Genomic DNA, 17186 nt, shown 5'->3' on the forward strand with positions numbered 1-17186 from the left:
AGAAATTTGACCTGATTCAGCTCCATGTGAATATTCACACATTCTGTCGCACAAACAGGATGCTGTTTGCCCTGCCACGTGACAGCGGTCTGTGCCCTGTATCTCGTTTGCTAAAATGCTGATTCTAGAGTTGGAAACCTCTGGTCCAGGGGTTTGTCTACAGGGTGGATGCACCAGCAGTCACACTTCCCAAGTGGGCAGCCGAGTGATATGGATGTGGCCATGGCTGGACTGAGGACGATGGCTCCTCGGGGCTCCCTTCTGGGCCCTTTGTGTCCACAGGCCCTCTCTTCAGGTCCACAGAGCACTGCTGAGGCGGGAAGAGGGACAATAGTCCTGCACCTCCTTAAGGAACCTGTGGCACCTGGCAGCTCATGGTTTCTTTCTCACCTGGAGGTCTCCACTCGAAGTCAAGCCAACTGAAACTGACAGCAAAATAAAATCCACACCACCTCCTATCTAAAGACAGACGAACCGATGTGCCTCTGGAAAGACAGCTCTTCCCAAGGTCCCTCTAGGAATTAACTGCCTCCTCTCACAGCACCACTAACGTCATCGGCGACACAAAGCAGCTCACCAAAGACACAGGAGGGCAGCGAAAAAGACTTTCATGCCCGAGTATGGCAACCTTCGCCTTCAAGAAGCATGGGCTTTCACAAAACCCTTTTTAAATTGCATTTCCTTCAGAAGCTGCCACCTCTGAAGGGTCAGGTTGCAATGAAACAGGTAACTGCTCGGAGCCACCGTCAGCAAACTCGTTTCTGGACTTGAAAGCTCAGACACACGTGGAAACGACAGTAAAGGAGATCCAAAAAGTGCAGACACAATGCAAAACCATCCTGAGCGGCAAAGCAGGTAGGGTTCCATCAAAAGCCCCACCAGGGGCTGGTGCTTGTGCCACGTGTGGACACAGGAGGGCAGTCCTACAGCATGGCGGTGGAGAGAACAGAAAAATGGAACTGGGGAGCGGCTCTCAGGTGCTTGGTGTAGTACTGAGGAGGGGCATCTTGAGTTCTAGCATACCTAAAGTGCCCTGATCGTAGGTATACAGCTGGATGAATCCTAGATCAGACACAGCACTTCCAACATTTCAGAAGGGGCCTTTGCCGGTGAAACTCCTGTTCTGACTTTCTCACTGTAGGTTAGTTTTGCCTGTTACTGAACTCAATCTGAAAACAGGGTCAGGGACTTCCCTGGAGGTCCAGTGGTTAGGACTCTACACTTCCTTTGCAGGGGGTGCGAGTCTGATCTCTGGTCAGAGAACTAAGATCCCACATGCCGTGCAGCATGGCCAAAAAAAAAAAGGAGAAAGAAAAGAAAAGAGGGTCATATAGTTTACTTATGCTCATCGCTAGGTCTGGGAGGGGCATCCATGCAGTTGGATGCTATTGTCAATTCTCCTGTTCCCGGATGTTGTGCTCCCAGGTTTTAGCACACATAAAGCTGCTGTGAACAATGTCATTTGGTGGACGTGGGCACTCGTTTTCCTTGTGTGTCCAGGAGGGGAACTGCTGGTCATGAGGGAGGCATAACTTTACCTTGGCAGATACTGTCAGTTTTCCAAATCAGCATGACAATCACATACACTGCCCTCCCTGCAGCAGCTGGGTGAGCGTTCCAGCTCCTCTAAATCAACTCTTGGTGCTGTCAGTCTTTTTAATTTGTAACCGTTCTGGTGAGTGTATAATCGTACCTTATTCCAGTTTTAATTTGCATTTCCCTTGTGACTAATAGTGTTGCACCTTTCCATATGCTCACTGGCCACCAAGAGATCCACTTTTGTACAGGCTCTAAGCTTTCACTAACATTTTATTGGGGATGTGTAATTGCTATTACTGTCTCCCAGAGATGAAGAGAAGTTCTTAATTTTAATGATGTTCAATGTATCAAGTCTGTTCTTTTATGGTCAATGGTTTTGGGGTCCTGTTTAAGAAATCTTTGTCTACCTGTGACAATAAGAAATAATATATTTGGTCTCTGCCTTCAGTTCCTGACAGAGTTCCTAAAACCTGTGTAATTTCCTAAGTGATAGGGGTGATAAGAGCATCTTACACAGAGCTCCAAAATCCCTTAGAATTTCCTCCGTGATAGGAGTGTCCTTTGCTCTAATGAGGCTACTCTAGGTGGGCTCCTGGATGGCTTCAGGATGGGGGCTGGTCGTCAGAAAGATCAAACCATGGCTAGAAGCTTAGAACCTTCACCCCCACCCCACCCCATCCTCCGGTGAGGGGAGAGGGGCTGGAGATTGAGTTAATCGATCATGGTTACGTGATGAAGCACCACAAAACCCCTAAACTATGGCATTCAGAGAGCTTCTGGGTTGGTGAACACATCCACGTGCCAAGAGGGTGGTGCACCCCAACTTCATGGGGACAGAAGCTCCTGTGCTCCGGACCTTTCCAGACCTCACCCTATGTATCTCTTCTTCTGGCTGTTCATCTGTATCCTTTATAAACTGGTAAACGTAAGTGTCTTCTTGAGTTTTGTGAGTTGTTACAGCAAATTATCAAACCTTATGAGGGGGTCATGGGAATCCACGTTTGTAACCAAGTTGGACAGAAGTGTGGATAACCTTGGGACCCACTACTTGCGACTGGCATCTGAAGTGGGGGGCAGTCTTGTGGGACTGAACCCTTAACCTGTGAGGTCTGCACCAACTCTGGGTAGTGTCAGAATTGAATTGAACTGTAGGACACCCTGTTGGTGTCCACAGGAACCTGCAGAATTGGTTGGTGTGGAAAACCCACGTTTGGTGTCAGAAGCACTGTGACACTTTACTACCTCAAGATCATGGAGATAGAGAAAGGGAAGGAATATTTTAAAGTCCAGGGGGATTGTGACTTGTTCCCGCCTCCTAGTGGCTTACAATTATTGAGGACTAATCAGTCACAAAGAAAGTGCAGGGAGGTAAGATCCAGTCAGAGAGGGGAGGGAAAGGAGTGGTCCCATTAGGTAATAAGGACAGGAATTTATTTCCTCACTGAGCCTGCCCCACCACCCTACGAGGAAGGACTACCAGACAGAGGGGTCCCTGAGGCTCCCAGGCCACCCAGTGGGTCAATGGAAGAGCTGGAGTCACAAGCCCAAGGCCATAGTAGACCTCAGACTCTGAGCGTGGACTCTGCCACCTGCCAATGGCACAACACCGGACTCCCTGAGCCTGTTTCCTCTCTGCAGACTAGAGCTGAGACCAGTCCCTCTCTCAGGGGTCGCTAGCTGTGTCACACAACCTAACACACACCAGGCACACACCAGCAGCAAGTGCTACCACGCTGCTGGTGAAATCAGCCATTAGCGCTCCGGACGCACGGCACTCAGGACAACAGGCTCACTTCCCTCCTCGGGAAGTAGAGGTTGCACAAGGCAGCTCTGCTGACCTGGAGGAGCAGCAGCTACCTGAACGCCAGCACAGCCTTGGTGCAAATGAGGACCAGCTGTCAAAAGTGACCGCAGTCCAGTTTGACAGTCAATGAATAGGATTTGGGCTACAAACTCTCCCTTACCTTTTTAGCTCCCACTGCACAAAGGAGCTGTTCTTAGCCATCATCAAGCCAGCCCTTCCCGAGGTGCGGGGCTGGGCCTGGCCCTGCTGAGAGCCAGAGAGGGTGTGGGACGGGATACCAATGTGCTCCTACCCAGCGGGGGCCAGACAAATTCAGCCAGGAATTTCAGAAGAGAGGTAAGATCTGAGGGCAAGGAACACCCCTCTCTCCAAACTCCTTCTTCCCTCATCACCAAACACCCCTGCCCTCCTCATACAGGAAACTATAAAGATCTGGCATTTCCAGCAAAGCCCTTGGGTCCCCTAGGTCACCCTCAAGGCTGCCTCAGGGGGTTTCAGGTGGCTTTCTGGTGCTGCCTGGACTCCCGCAACAAGTCCCTCTCTGACAACTCACTTGGTGTCTGGGCTGGAAGAGGTGGGGCAACTTTGCACAACACAGAAATCCATCTCAAACCAGACAGACAACCCAAACCTAAGCAGGCGAGAAAAGCGAAGGAGAAGGGGATGCAGGGGCCAAAATGGCAAAGCCACTAGCACGTGTGTGTCTGGGAGCCTCATTGAGATGTGTGTGGCCCAAGGGGCAGGTGTATTTGGGGGCTCCATGAGCGGGGAACGGAACCTGGGATTCTGGGCAGGTAGCCCGAAGGCATGTGACAGAAAATAAATATACTCCAGGGCCAGAACCAAAAAGCTGAAAACTAAAGACAGTTCAGGAGGCTGTGAGATGAAAACAGACTCCCAGGTTCCTGGGGCCAAAGGGTCTGGAAGGGTACTCAGCCATTTCACCTCAATTTCTCTGAGAAGCCCCCCAACTGCCGAACAACCAGAACTGCCCACAGTCCATGCTGTACAAGTCAAGGCATCATTAAAAATGAATGCGGGACACGGTACACGTGGACACAGAGGATGGTCCAAAATGAAGCAGGGGAACAAGGCATCGTCAAAGTTAGGGGTGCTTGGCCCAAACCCTACTTTGCTAAGAACAATTTCTGCACGTTAATCCGAGCACAGAAGCCAGAAAACATGTACCAAACTGCCTGCGACTCTCTCTGGAGGTGTCTGTTGGGGAACTTACACTTTCCACATCACAGATTTCTGGAGTTTTTCTTTGTGTGTTTGTTTTAACTATTACTTTTGTAAACAGATTTTTAAAAAACACTTTTTAAGGAAAAAAGAAAAAAAAAAAAAAGCCCTGGATCAGAAAAAATACCTGGGAAATAAACACCCAGAAAAGACGCCCCAGGAAGTGCCTTTGTGGAAATAAAGGAGGAAGATGAAAGGATCTGGGGACTGTGTTATTTTCCACCCACTTCCAACTTCACCAAAATCACTACGCTGACATTCAAATGCGGAACCAGACCTGCTTGAGGATCAGAGGTCTGGTTTCTTCTTTCGTACCACTCTTAGCGTTTCTCTTAGAAATAAAAAAGGACCGTGGTGGCCGGCCACTGTGGCAGGACAGGCTGCCAACAGGCGATCGGAACCCTCTGCAACCTGCTTGCTGAGATCATGGGTTGGCTTTTTTTTTTTTTCCATCTTGCCTAAAAACCAGCTTTATATTTAAGTTTGGTCCCAGGATGGCTGCTATTTTGTTTTTTGGGGCGTGGAGAAATTTGTTCGAAGACACATTTCAGCAGCAGCAACACTGCAGTCAAGTCATGACCCGGCGCTCAGACAGTACAAGGTGGCCATGCGGGATGGCTTCAGCAGAGCCAGCCCCATCCGTCACATTTAAACTACAAAATGAGATTTCCACCTCCCCCATCCCCACCCCTGCCACACTCCACGACTAAGAAAACCCTCCACACCTGACCTGACGGTGTGGGGTGCACTAGTCCTCGAACCTGCAAGGATGTGCAGGGCGGGGGGCACCTGTGGTTTTAAGGACCTTGTGGAAATGGCTTATTCCTGAGACCCTGGGAAGCTGGCTGTTCTGTGGCATTTCCCTTGCAATATAATTAAGTAGCAAAACCTTGCCCTACATTTAAAAGGGAATGCATTTGAGAACCAAAAAACCATGTCGCGATGATAAATTACAATGTCTTCTCAGTTCTACCTCAGAGGTACACATGCCAAATTGCTACCAAGTACTATTTTTAGCACTGGGAATTATATATCATTTTATTCATTGGAATCTTCCCCCCTGCCCTTTTTAAGTTTTTCATTCATCTGAAAACCACTGAAGAGTACCTCCCCATCTATAACATGGCAGGAGACATGAAGACAACCAGGCCAGCCCTCTGCCCTCGGGGAGTTCAAGCTCTAATCCAGCAGGGAGATAAACTGTCTACACTTCAAGAACACAAACGCTAGCCTATCTACACAGGTGTTTGCCAAACTCTTTTTACCATGACCCAGACTCCAATGTGACCCAGCACAAACACGCATCAAGTAACCAAGACAAGTTGTACAGTTCTGTCCTGACCCTGCCCCCCAGAAACTTGGGTAGACTCTCCTCCTTTTCTGTTAAGCCTGACCAAGCCCCACTGGATGGACATCATGACCCACCACTGGGTCTGCTGTGGGGCTTGCTCTGTATTCAACACTGAGCATGATGCGTGACCTGTGGAGAGGGCAGGAGAGAAGTCCCCCATGACAGGGACGCACAAAGTGCAAGTGTGGCCAAGAATAGGTGGGGAGGCGTGGCACCTATAACTGCCGAGTGTCACTGATGACAGAGCCCCAGCCACCCCCAAACACTTAGGGAGAACAAACTCTGCGCTAAACAGGGTTCTAGGCACTGGCCATGCAGCAGAGAACAAAGTCCCTGCCTGGTGGGACGGACAACTGAGTGACAGAAACAAGCACACAAATAAATAAGACACAGTGTCACGTAGTGGGTGGAAGTGCTATGAATAAAGTAGCAGGGTTAACAGTCAAGCTGATGGGAGGTGCGTTTCCAATCATGGTGGGCAGTGATGGGGACACATCTGAGCAGAGACCTGAAGTGAAATGGGAGCCAGTGGCTATGGACAGGCGGAGGGACCAGCAAGTGCAAAGGCCCTGGGGTGGGACCCTGAAGGAGGAGAGCAGGCGAGAAGGGTGTGGCAGCAGATGAGGTCAGAGATGGGCAAAGAGGGCAGATCACAGGCCTCGAGGGCAGTGGTAAGGAAGTTGGAGTCTACCCTAGGTGCAATGGGAAACTACTGGAATGTTCTGGGTAAGGCAGTGACATGGTCTGATGATGGTTTTAGAAGACTTTTCTGTACAAGCAGATGGAATGCATGTGAGAGAATGAGAGGAGACAGGGATGACCAAGGTGAACAGCAGGGCCTCAGCTACCACATGCCATTTGAAGTATAAAGGGTGCCCCTTCCTTGGGGGCGACCAGCCCTGGAACCAGGCTTACTTTAGCAAAGCCCAGCCAGGCTGGATTTCAGCCCCAACTTGCATCCCCTTGGTTCACTACTGGCGACTGCGGTGCCAACTGGGGACTATGGGAGAAACAGGGGATTTTACGCTCAGAGAGGTTACGTTGTTTGCCCAAAATCACGTGGGAATAGAGTCCTGCCTACCTCAAGCCTGTCGGACTCTAATGCCTGAGTAACTGATTCAGGCTGAGAATCAGAAGATGGAGGAGGAGGAGGAGAGTCTGGAAGAGCACCAAGTGCAGCAAAGAGAAGCACTCCAAAGGCAGGAGCCTCCAGGGGGTGTTCCGAGGAGGCCGACGAGGGCGCTCAGCGCGCTAGCAGTCCAGGCTGTGGTCGATGTGTGCTCTGCGGTCATCAGGGCCAGAAGCAGCTCCCAGGGCACATCGAGGAGCCCCCTGTGCTTCAGCGTCACCATCAGGACAAGGAGACACCCACTGTGCCACTTTACTGGGACTTTCGGGGCAAGGTGGGGTGGTGCACATCAAACCCTGCCCCCTCAAGTCTCTCACTGTAACAGGTGAGGCAGCAACTGCCACTCGGCCACCTGCTTCCTGAACCAGCAGGGCGCAACCTGCCAGTGAAAGGAGAACTTAAACCACCCCAAGGAGCCATTTTAAAGCCCATCATCTTTTTTTTTTTTTTAATTTTATTGAAGAATAGTTGATATATAATGTCGTGTACAGCACATTAATATGTGTACATATTCTTTTTCGGATTCTTTTCCCTTATACGTTATTACAAAATACTGAGTACGGTCCTCTGTGCTATACAGTATAGGTCGTTGGGAAAGCACATTCTCTTTATCACACTCCTGCGGGTGGTAAACTTCACACTGAGCGAAACTCAGACCGTTCCCAGTTACAAGTGTCCACGCACAAAAATGAAGACATGGCCCTTGAGCAAAGTAACAGAATCCCAAAACGAAGCCCTGGAAACCAGTCTGGGTTTCTAGGAAGGGGCCAGCTACCTGTTTCCTAAAGAAAGCCCCTTCCCTGAGGGAACTGGATGCATCCCTTTCCTTCCCTCTGCCCTGTGAAATATGATCTCCCAAGAGACCCAGCTACACCTGGTGCCTCCCGCAAGGTCCTTTCCCACACAGGAAGATGAGTGGAGGCCAAATTGCTCATGCCCATCAAATCCATATCCTGAAAAATTTGCATGCAGCTAACTGAAAACTCCAAGATATCACCGACCATATCAATGAGCTTAATATTTCTTAGGGATGACATCTGGAAGGTGATAGCAACAGCAACTCAGTTCTGATATAGTCACCCTCGGACATCTCCCTCCAATATTCCCGCCGCTGTTACTTCCCTTTTATAGTAGGTTTTGCGTATTCTTTTGATTTTAATTAAAAAAAAAAAAACCTCTCTCGGGCTTCCCTGGTGGTGCAGTTGTTGAGAGTCCGTCTGCCGATGCAGGGGACACGGGTTTGTGCCCCGGTTCGGGAAGATCCCACGTGCCGCGGAGCGGCTGGGCCCGTGAGCCATGGCCACTGAGCCTGCGCGTCCGGAGCCTGTGCTCCGCAACGGGAGAGGCCACAACAGTGAGAGGCCCGCATATCGCAAAAAACAAAAAACAAAACAAAACAAACAAAAAAAACCCTCTCTCTTCAGTGTTCCAATCAACGTTACAAGTTATGAGGAGATATATGAAATGCAAAACAAACACTTGATATTTTTTAAAACCCATGCCACCAGACACACTTCCCTCTTTCCAATGCTGTATGGTGAAACTTCAAAGCACACAATTTTTTTTTTTAAGCACACAATTTCAAATTATTAAGGACAAAATGAAGGAGCTGATTCCTTTGCTACCACTTTGAAAACATACAGAACTATTAAAATGGGGCAAAAATCTGTTCTGTATCTCAACCCGCTAGGATGTTGTAGAGATCATAATATATGACAACGGCTACAAACTGTTTAGTCTTGTGTGTCAGGCATTGTCCTAAGCACTTAACGTTTGTCATCTGTCATTTTGTTGCTGTTTAGTCCTTGCAGCAATCTTACAAGTTCGGTACTATTACTGTTCCCCTTTGCAAATAAGGAGACAGGTAGGAGCGGAGGAGAACAAGGTCCTTGTCTGCCTGTTCCCGGCTGAACCCCCAGCCCCAAGCTGTGCCCGGCTCGTGGCAGGCACTCAATGCACGCTTGTTCACTATACGAATGGGGAATGCGTGGCTGGGCCACTTCTTGCACAACTGCAGGGGGCGCCATTCACGTTGTGCTCTGTCTCTGGTGAATGTGAATGCCCTCTGTGCCATGGTAGCCCTGACAGCCCAGGCCAAAATCTGCTGTCATGTCTGAGGACTTACAAGGTGCCAGGCACTGTCACCCCCATTGCCTTGAGGCACCAAGAGGGAAAGTGGCCAAGCCAGGAGTCAGACTTGGATGTTCGACCCGAGAACTCCTGGTGAAATATCCCTGGACCTCAGTTTCTTCACCTGCAGAATGTTCACCTAACACAACTAATCCTTCCCACTCTCCCACATCTGATAGACAGCTAGGACCTGAAGCTGGTCTAGGATTACCTCCCAGTGTTTTGAGGGTCCACAAGGAGTAGCAAACGTATATAAATAAACACATGTTTATGTTGGGGTGCTTTTCACTGACAGGAAGTTTGGAGACCACTGCACTGCACTGCACTACCCTACACAGAAGCTCTGATGAGGTCATCCCACCACCACCCCCAGCTCAAAAACCTGCAAGATCAACATCTCCTGAAGTGCTGGACACAAAATGATTTTAAGTGGCATGCAGAAGAACATTTATTATTTTCATAATTGTGTATGCATTGATTTTAAAGAAAATTATAAAAATATATATAACTGGCACATCAAACCTGGGATTTCTGGGATACAGAATGACTCTAACTTATGTTTTCAGTTTTTTAAACAGTTAATTTACAAATACATACATATATAAACAATATTAACTCCAATAAATTGAGGGCTCATTACATGCCAGGCTCTGCAGTGTGTTAAGTCACTTCCCATACTACCTTTTCAACCCTCACAACAGTTCTTTGAGGTGGTACCACTGTCATACCTGTTTCACAAGTGGGGGGACCTACTGGTAAGTGTCTTGCTTGAGGTCAAACTAGGATTTAGAGCTGGCTGTGAATCCAGGAGGTCTAATTCCAGAACTAGCACTCCACACCACCACCTCATATTAACCACCGCCCCACACACACCCTCATTGTTGGGGTAATGAGGTTTGGAAAACAATGGCCTGGAAAGTTTAAAAACAAAAACAAAAACAAAAACAGACCAGCAACAGCAACTAACATTTATTGCCTACAATCCCCCTTCAGTCGTGTGCCAAGCAGTTCACACACATGTTCACTCAATCCTCCCGCACACCCTCCTCATTCATCCACAAAGGTTCACTGAGGGCCTACTACGTGCTGGGCCCGGGGTACACTGCAGGAGATCAGGTAGACACAGCTGAGGGCTCTGATGGCCCTTGGAGAAAAAGAGATGTATAATTACAAACTGGGGTAACTGCTACACAAGAAAGGTTCAGGGTGATGCGCAAGTGTAGCAAAGGGGAGCGATGACTGGTCCCGGGTGGTCAAATACAGCCTGGACGTCCTCCCTGATCCTGAGTAAAGGCCCCCTCTTCCACGCAGCCTCCCTGATCTCCGGTTCCCATCACTCACTCCCCTGTGCATCCATCCACTGTGTTCCTCACACATGATAGGCCAAGGGGAGTTGTTCCCACATTTACCACCTGTTCCCCTACAGGCCTCGAGAGGCTCCTCAGGGCATCCAACCTCCAACCATCGAACACCCAGTAGGGACTCAACAAATATTGAACAATAAAGGAAGAGATTGTACTGAACAACAATAATAGTGCTTCCCTCTAGCCAAGAACCATTTTACAGGCCTTCACCAACTCCACTTGTGGCATTATTCCCATTTCACATACGAGGACACTAAGAGGTTCAGAGAGATTAAGCTTTTTGCCTCACGTCACACAGCTAAGTGACCAGCAACGCCAGGTATCAAACTCGAATCCGGTCTGTCAATTAAAAGTGAAAACTTGTTTCAAATTCCTCGGAAGTGGCTCTCACGCTTATTCCCTACTTTCCCCAAGGATTCACTGGGCGGGGGGAAAAATCAAGACTAGTGTCTTCAAGACCGGCACAAAACACCCTCTCCTGAAAGATCCACGTTTTAAATAAAAGCCTTAATCTGGAAAATCAATTGAGAGAAAGGGAAAAGGATGCAAAACTAAAACAATGCTTTCAACGGCAGTTTCCCCAGTTCTTCCCCACTTGCTGCCGACCCCCGCTTCAGGGCAAACATTCTTAAGTCACTACTTGCGAGGGTTTAGGAGAGTTATTTACCTTTCCTTGAAAATCTAAAATGACGTGATTTTTTATAATAAAATTTTAGGTCGGCTAACCCAAGGGGGTTGCTAATGTTCGTGTCCAGGCGACGCTGGACACACCTGGGCTTTTTCCTACTGAGCTCCGACCGCAGCCTCGCCAAAAAGCAACATTCGAGTCGGACCCGTTACACGTAGCCAGAAAAGCCAGGACGGCTGGCTATTGTTGGAACCCCAATGGGGGCCGGGCCCCTGGCCCGCCGACGGGGCTGCGAGCTTTGTCCTGCGACCCCGGCGAGAACGCGCGCGGAGGGCGCGCGGCCTCCACTTGGCCCGGGCCCCCACCCAACCGGCCCGCGGATACAGTAGCCGCCGCGGCCTCGCTGCACTGTGGCCTTCACCGCGCGCGCGGTGCCGGCCAGGCTTCTTGACCCTCGGGCGCCGCCGTACCCCGGCCCCAATCCGGGCGCCAGCGGCCCCCTCCACCCTCAGCGCCCTGGCTCCATTCAAACCGTCCTCCCAAGTCCCGCGCCGCGCTCACTCCGAGACCCGCGTTCCTTACCGGGAGTCGACGGCGCCGTCGCCTTCCCGGCGCCGCCCCCACCCCTCCGCGCGGGGCCGGGGGCAGAATGAGCGTCTCGTCTCTCCTCACGAAACAAAGAAGGCGCCGCCGCTGCCGCCGAGCGAGGGTAAGCCTAGCGCGCGCGCCCGCCTCAGCCGCCCCCCCACGCCGCCCGCGCCCCCGCTGCGCGCGCACTCGTCACCTCCCCTCCCCCCACCACAGACAGCCTCTCCCGCTTCCGTCGCCGGCCCGGCCTCTTGCGCGTGCCCGCCCACCCTTCCGCTCCTAGCGCGCGTGCGCGCCCGCCCAGGGTGGGTTGGGGAAGGTGGGTGGGGCCAGAGAGACCTAGCGCGCCCGACGCACCTCCCCACGCTGTGCGGGACGGTCCTGCGCCTGCGCGCGGGGGTCTTCGTCCTCGGCACGCCGCGCGTCTCCACGCCGCCGGGCATGCGCAGAGCGGGTGGCACTGCGGCGGTTGTGGAGGCGGAGGTGACTGGGGGAGGTTGGGGGGTGGGGTGGCAGCGAGGTCTGAGGAGAAGGGGTGGCCGAGGGACCCTGAAACTCGTAAGTGAGGCCCCAAGGTCGTGCGTGAAGGCGCGTGGCGGACAGGCTGGACTGGGGACGAGCAGAGCCGACCCCTGGGCCAAGGGCGGACTTAGGAACCGCTTTCATCCCCGGTCGGAGAATGGCGGTGCCCGTCCGGCTTTGCCGAACGGGCACCGACCGTGGCTGCCTTTTCTGCAAAACCTACCTAGGGCTATTAATTGGATTAGCAGATATCTATTGACCTGCCCCACGCTCAGGTGCTACGGAACCGAACAAAAATATCACCCGCTGTGGCGCTCACGGTCTAGTGGGAGAGGCAGGCGCGGGGCAAGAGAATTAAGTAACATACACTTTGTTGATAATGGAGACAGGAAGGGTCGTTGGAGTTTTAAATGGGGCAGCTAAGGAAGGCCTCGCTGCGAAGACATTTGAGTCAAGACATATAAAAGCAGTGACGGAGAGAGCCTTGTTCCGAGTGGGAAGACCCAGAGCCTGGAGGCGGCTTGGTCTCTTTTTGTTTTCAAAGTATCTCCGAGCCTGTGTATGTCGCGTTTAGCTCCGCAACTGGACAGACGCTCCCCAAGGTCAAGTCCCAAAGCCCATGACTGTCCCTACCCCTGCTTCTCTCAGGCCGGCTCTTGCTCATTTTTCAGGTCTCAGCTGACTCATCACCTCCACTGGCCTTGCCTCCTTTTTGATCACTGCCTCTTTTTTTTTTTTTATTTGCGGTACGCGGGCCTCTCACTGTTGTGGCCTCTCCCGTTGCCCGGACGCGCAGGCTCAGCGGCCATGCCTCACGGGCCTAGCCGCTCCGCGGCATGTGGGATCTTCCCAGACCGGGGCACGAACCCGTGACCCCTGCATCGGCAGGCAGACGCTCAACCACTGCGCCACCAGGGAAGCCCGATCACTGCCTCCTTTTCCTTTCTTTCACAATTCTTGTGTACCCCTTTTATTGTCTGTCTCACTCAAATGACACGATGTTGTAAATTTTAGTCCCTAGTGAATACCCAGCATCTAGTGTGTTGCCCACCTCTGCCACATATCTGCTAGATAATTAAAAAAAATTTTTGTGATTGAAAGAATAATAGAGATTCTATTGAGTGTGTATCATAAGCTCTTTGGGCCTTTCCAAGCCCAAGGTGAGTCCCTTGCAGCATAGAGCAGCAGGCGAGGTCTTGGGCTGAAGCCAAAAAGACCTGAATTGAAAACCTGACTCCATTGTTAGTAGCTGGGGGATGCCAGGCAAGTTTACTGGACTCATCCACACTTCCTTTTCTTCACCTGTAAAATGCAAACAATAACAGCACTCACCTCCACAGGTTGGTTATGAGGAATCCTTGAAAGCAGGCCACCTGGAAGTTCTCAGAACCTTAGCTTGTCATGTTGGGTAGTGGACAGGAAATGGGCAAATGGAGTCTGGACTTTGGTCTCTCTCATACACTGAAGTAATATTTCTTAAGCGCCCTCAACATGCTAGACACTGAGCTGGTCATAGGCCTGCAGGCAGGATTCCGGCCCTTGGAGCAGATAGTCCTTGAGTTCAGCTGACTGTCTCCCACATTGATCACACTAATACATGATAGGAGAGTCTAAGTGCAATGGAAGAAAAGCCCAGGGTGTGATGAGATCATAACATGGGGCCTTCCTGGGATTGAGGCGTCAGCTCGACCTCTCTGTATGCCAAGACCCTGAAGAGGGAAAAGAGCATGGGAACAGCTCCTGTGGCTGTGAGGGGGATGTCGGCAGTAGCTGGGCAAGGCAGGGCAGTAGCAAGGATCTCAAGTTTTTTCTGGAGCACAGTGTGAGGCAGTTGGAGGGCTTTAATCAGGAGAATCCCATGCTGCTCTGGCTGCAGGGTGGAGACTGGGCTGGCGGGACAAGGAGCAAGGAGAGGAAGTAGGGAGCCCCCTTCAGGCCATTGCAGTGGCCCAGGGTAAAGAGGGTGTCTTCACATCTAGAGATAGATGAAATTGGAGTTAGAATGGATAAACATGGAAGTGGGACTGAGGTGAAGAAGGAGGGCCCTGTGTGAACTCCAGCTTTCTCTGCAGCTGGGACACTGGGGACATGGACACTGGCAAGGAAGGATCAGAAGTCTTGTTTGGGGGGAATTCCCTGGCTGTCCAGTGGTTAGGACTCAGCACTTTTCATTGCAGTGGACTAGGTTAGTGGTTAGGACTCAGTGGTTAGTGGTTAGGACTCAGCACTTTTCATTGCAGTGGACTAGGTTCAATCCCTAGTCGGGGAACTAAGATCCCACAAGAGCCATGTAGCAAGGCCAAAAAAGGAGTCCTGTTTTAAGGACAAGATATATTTTAGGAATAATCCTATAGACCGGTGGCTTATGGCTGTACAGTGAGATCCCAGTTTAAGCAAAACTGATGCCTTTAGCACTATACTTCTGTCTGTGATACACTTTGAGTTAATTTTTGTATGTAGTATGAGGTAAGATTGAAGTTCATTGTTTTCCATAGGTATATGCAGTTGTTCCATGCTGTTTGCTTCCCCCTTTGAATTGCTTTGGTGCTTTTGTCAAAAATCAGTTGACTATTTGAGACAGAAAGTGTGAATCTATTTCCGAACTCTCTGTTCTGTTCATTAATCAATATGCCTCCCCTTAAGCTAAGACCACACTGTTTTGATTACTGTAGCTTTATAGTAAGTCTTGAAATCAAGTAGTACTCCAACTTTGTTCTTTTTTAAAATTGTTTTCGTTACTGTAGATCCTTTGCATTTCCATGTAAATTTTAGAATCAACTTGTAAATTTCTACCAAAAACAGTGACTTATCACGGTCATGGTTTGATTGGTATTGCACTGAATCTGTAGACCAGTTTGTGGAGAATCACCATCTTCCAATCCATGAACATGGAGTATCTCTCTGTTTATTTAGGTCTTCTCTAATGTCCATTAAACTTGCTCTTTTCAGGCCTTTCCTAGTCCAGTGATATGACTCCTGTCCAGGTCACAGGGACTTACCTGTTGCTGAAGGCAGGAGTCAGTTCTCAGCTTCACCTTCCTCGGGCTGGTGGCCACAGTTGACACTTTCCCTCCTTAGAACAATCTCCTCACTTGGTTTCCAGGGCACCACACACTGCTAGGTTTCTTCCCACCCCATCATCAGCTCCTTTGTGTCTTCCTCCTCCTCACACTGATCTTTTAAGAATGACCTGCCATAGGACTCAGACCTTCATCCCCTATCTACATTCACCCCCTTGGCTTCCAGTCTTGTGACTTTACAAATTTTTCCAGGGGATTCCCTGGCAGTCCAATGGTTAGGACTCCATGCTTCCACTGCCCTGGCCCGGGTTCAATCTCTGGTCAGAGAGCTAAGATCCCGCAATCCGCATGGTGAGGAAAAAAAATCATCTACATCCTAGGTATCTACCCAAAAGCATTGAAAGCAGGCACTTGAACAAATATTTGTAAATAAATGTTCATTACTACTGCACTATTCATAATACCCAAAAGGTTGGAACAGTCCAAATATCCATGAACAGAGGAATGGATAAACAAACTGTGCTGTATACATTCAATGAATATTTAGCCATGAAATGAAGCGAAGTCCTATCATGTGCTACAGTCTGGATGAACCTTGAAAACATGCCAAGCAAATGAAGTCAGACACAAAAAGCGGCATATCGTATGAGTCTGTATATTTCAAATGTCTGAAATAGGCAAATCCATAGAGACAGAAAGCAGATTGCTAGGGGCTGGGGGTAAGAGGAGAGTAACTGCTTAATGGGTACAGGGTTTTATTTGGCAGATGATGAAAATATTTTGGAACTAGATAGAGATGATGCTTACACACTGTTGTGAATGTACTAAATATGACTAAATAATTCATCTTTAGGTGTTTAATTTTATATGAATCTCACATTAATTATTTTAAAATTTTATTATTTATTTATTTATTTTGCCTGTGCCAGGTCTTAGTTGTGGCATGCGGGATCTTTTTTTAGTTGCAGCCTGCAGACTTATTTGCGGTGGCATGTGGGATTTTTTTTTTTTTTTTTTTTTTTTTTGCGGTACGCAGGCCTCTCACTGTTGCGGCCTCTCCTGTTGCGGAGCACAGGCCCCGGACGCGCAGACTCAGCGGCCATGGCTCACAGGCCCAGCTGCTCCGCGGCATGTGGGATCTTCCCGGACCGGGGCACGAACCCGCGTCCCCTGCATCTGCAGGCGGACTATCAACCACTGCGCCACCAGGGAAGCCCTGGGATCTTTTTTTAGTTGCGGCATGCGGGCTTCTTAGTTGTGGCATGTGGGCTTCTTAGTTGCGGCATGCATGCGGGATCTAGTTCCCCCACTGGGGATCGAATCTGGGCCCCCTGCATTGGGAGCGTGGAGTCTTACCCACTGGACCACCAGGGATGTCCCTCACTTTAATTTTTAAAAAATCTACATGCTAATGATTTCCAAATGTTTATCTCCTGTCTGGACCTGGAGCTCCAGAAAAGTGCCTCTCAGATACCACCATTTGGATATTTAATAGGAGTTAAAATGTTCAGTTCCATCATGTCCCTCTTTTGCTCAAAACTCTCCAATGGCTCCCATCTCACCAAGAATAAAAGGCAAAGACCATCACGAGAATGAGAAGACAAGCCACAGACTAGGAGGAAATATTTGAAAAGTTATCTGATAAAAGATTGTTATCCAGATATACAAAGAACTCTTAAAACTCCACAATAAGAAAATGAACAACCCAATTAAAAAACGAAGACCTGAACAGACACCTCACCAAAGAGGATACACAGATGGCAAATAAGCACATGAAAAGATGTTCAATATCATATGTCATCAAGGAATTGCAAATTAAAACAACAGTGAGATACCACTACACACCTATTAGAATGGGAGAAATCCAAA

The 17186-nt window shown here is 49.7% G+C and overlaps 1 protein-coding gene across 3 annotated transcripts in view; it reads right to left on the reverse strand.

The window, feature by feature from the left end:
- SMARCA4 (SWI/SNF related BAF chromatin remodeling complex subunit ATPase 4) overlaps positions 1–11914 on the reverse strand; it is an 87268-nt gene extending 75354 nt beyond the window's left edge. For 2 of the 3 annotated variants that reach the window (XM_082650744.1, XM_082650745.1), the window contains exon 1: positions 11770–11914. The gene's annotated coding sequence lies outside the window, so the exon portion shown is untranslated. The remainder of the gene's footprint in view (positions 1–11769) is intronic. The other variant, XM_082650750.1, reaches the window with a different exon arrangement.
- Positions 11915–17186: the final 5272 nt, after the last annotated feature.

This window comes from Grampus griseus, assembly GCF_964374135.1.
Source record: "Grampus griseus genome assembly, chromosome: 3".
In the NCBI taxonomy this organism is placed as follows: Eukaryota; Metazoa; Chordata; class Mammalia; order Artiodactyla; family Delphinidae; genus Grampus; species Grampus griseus.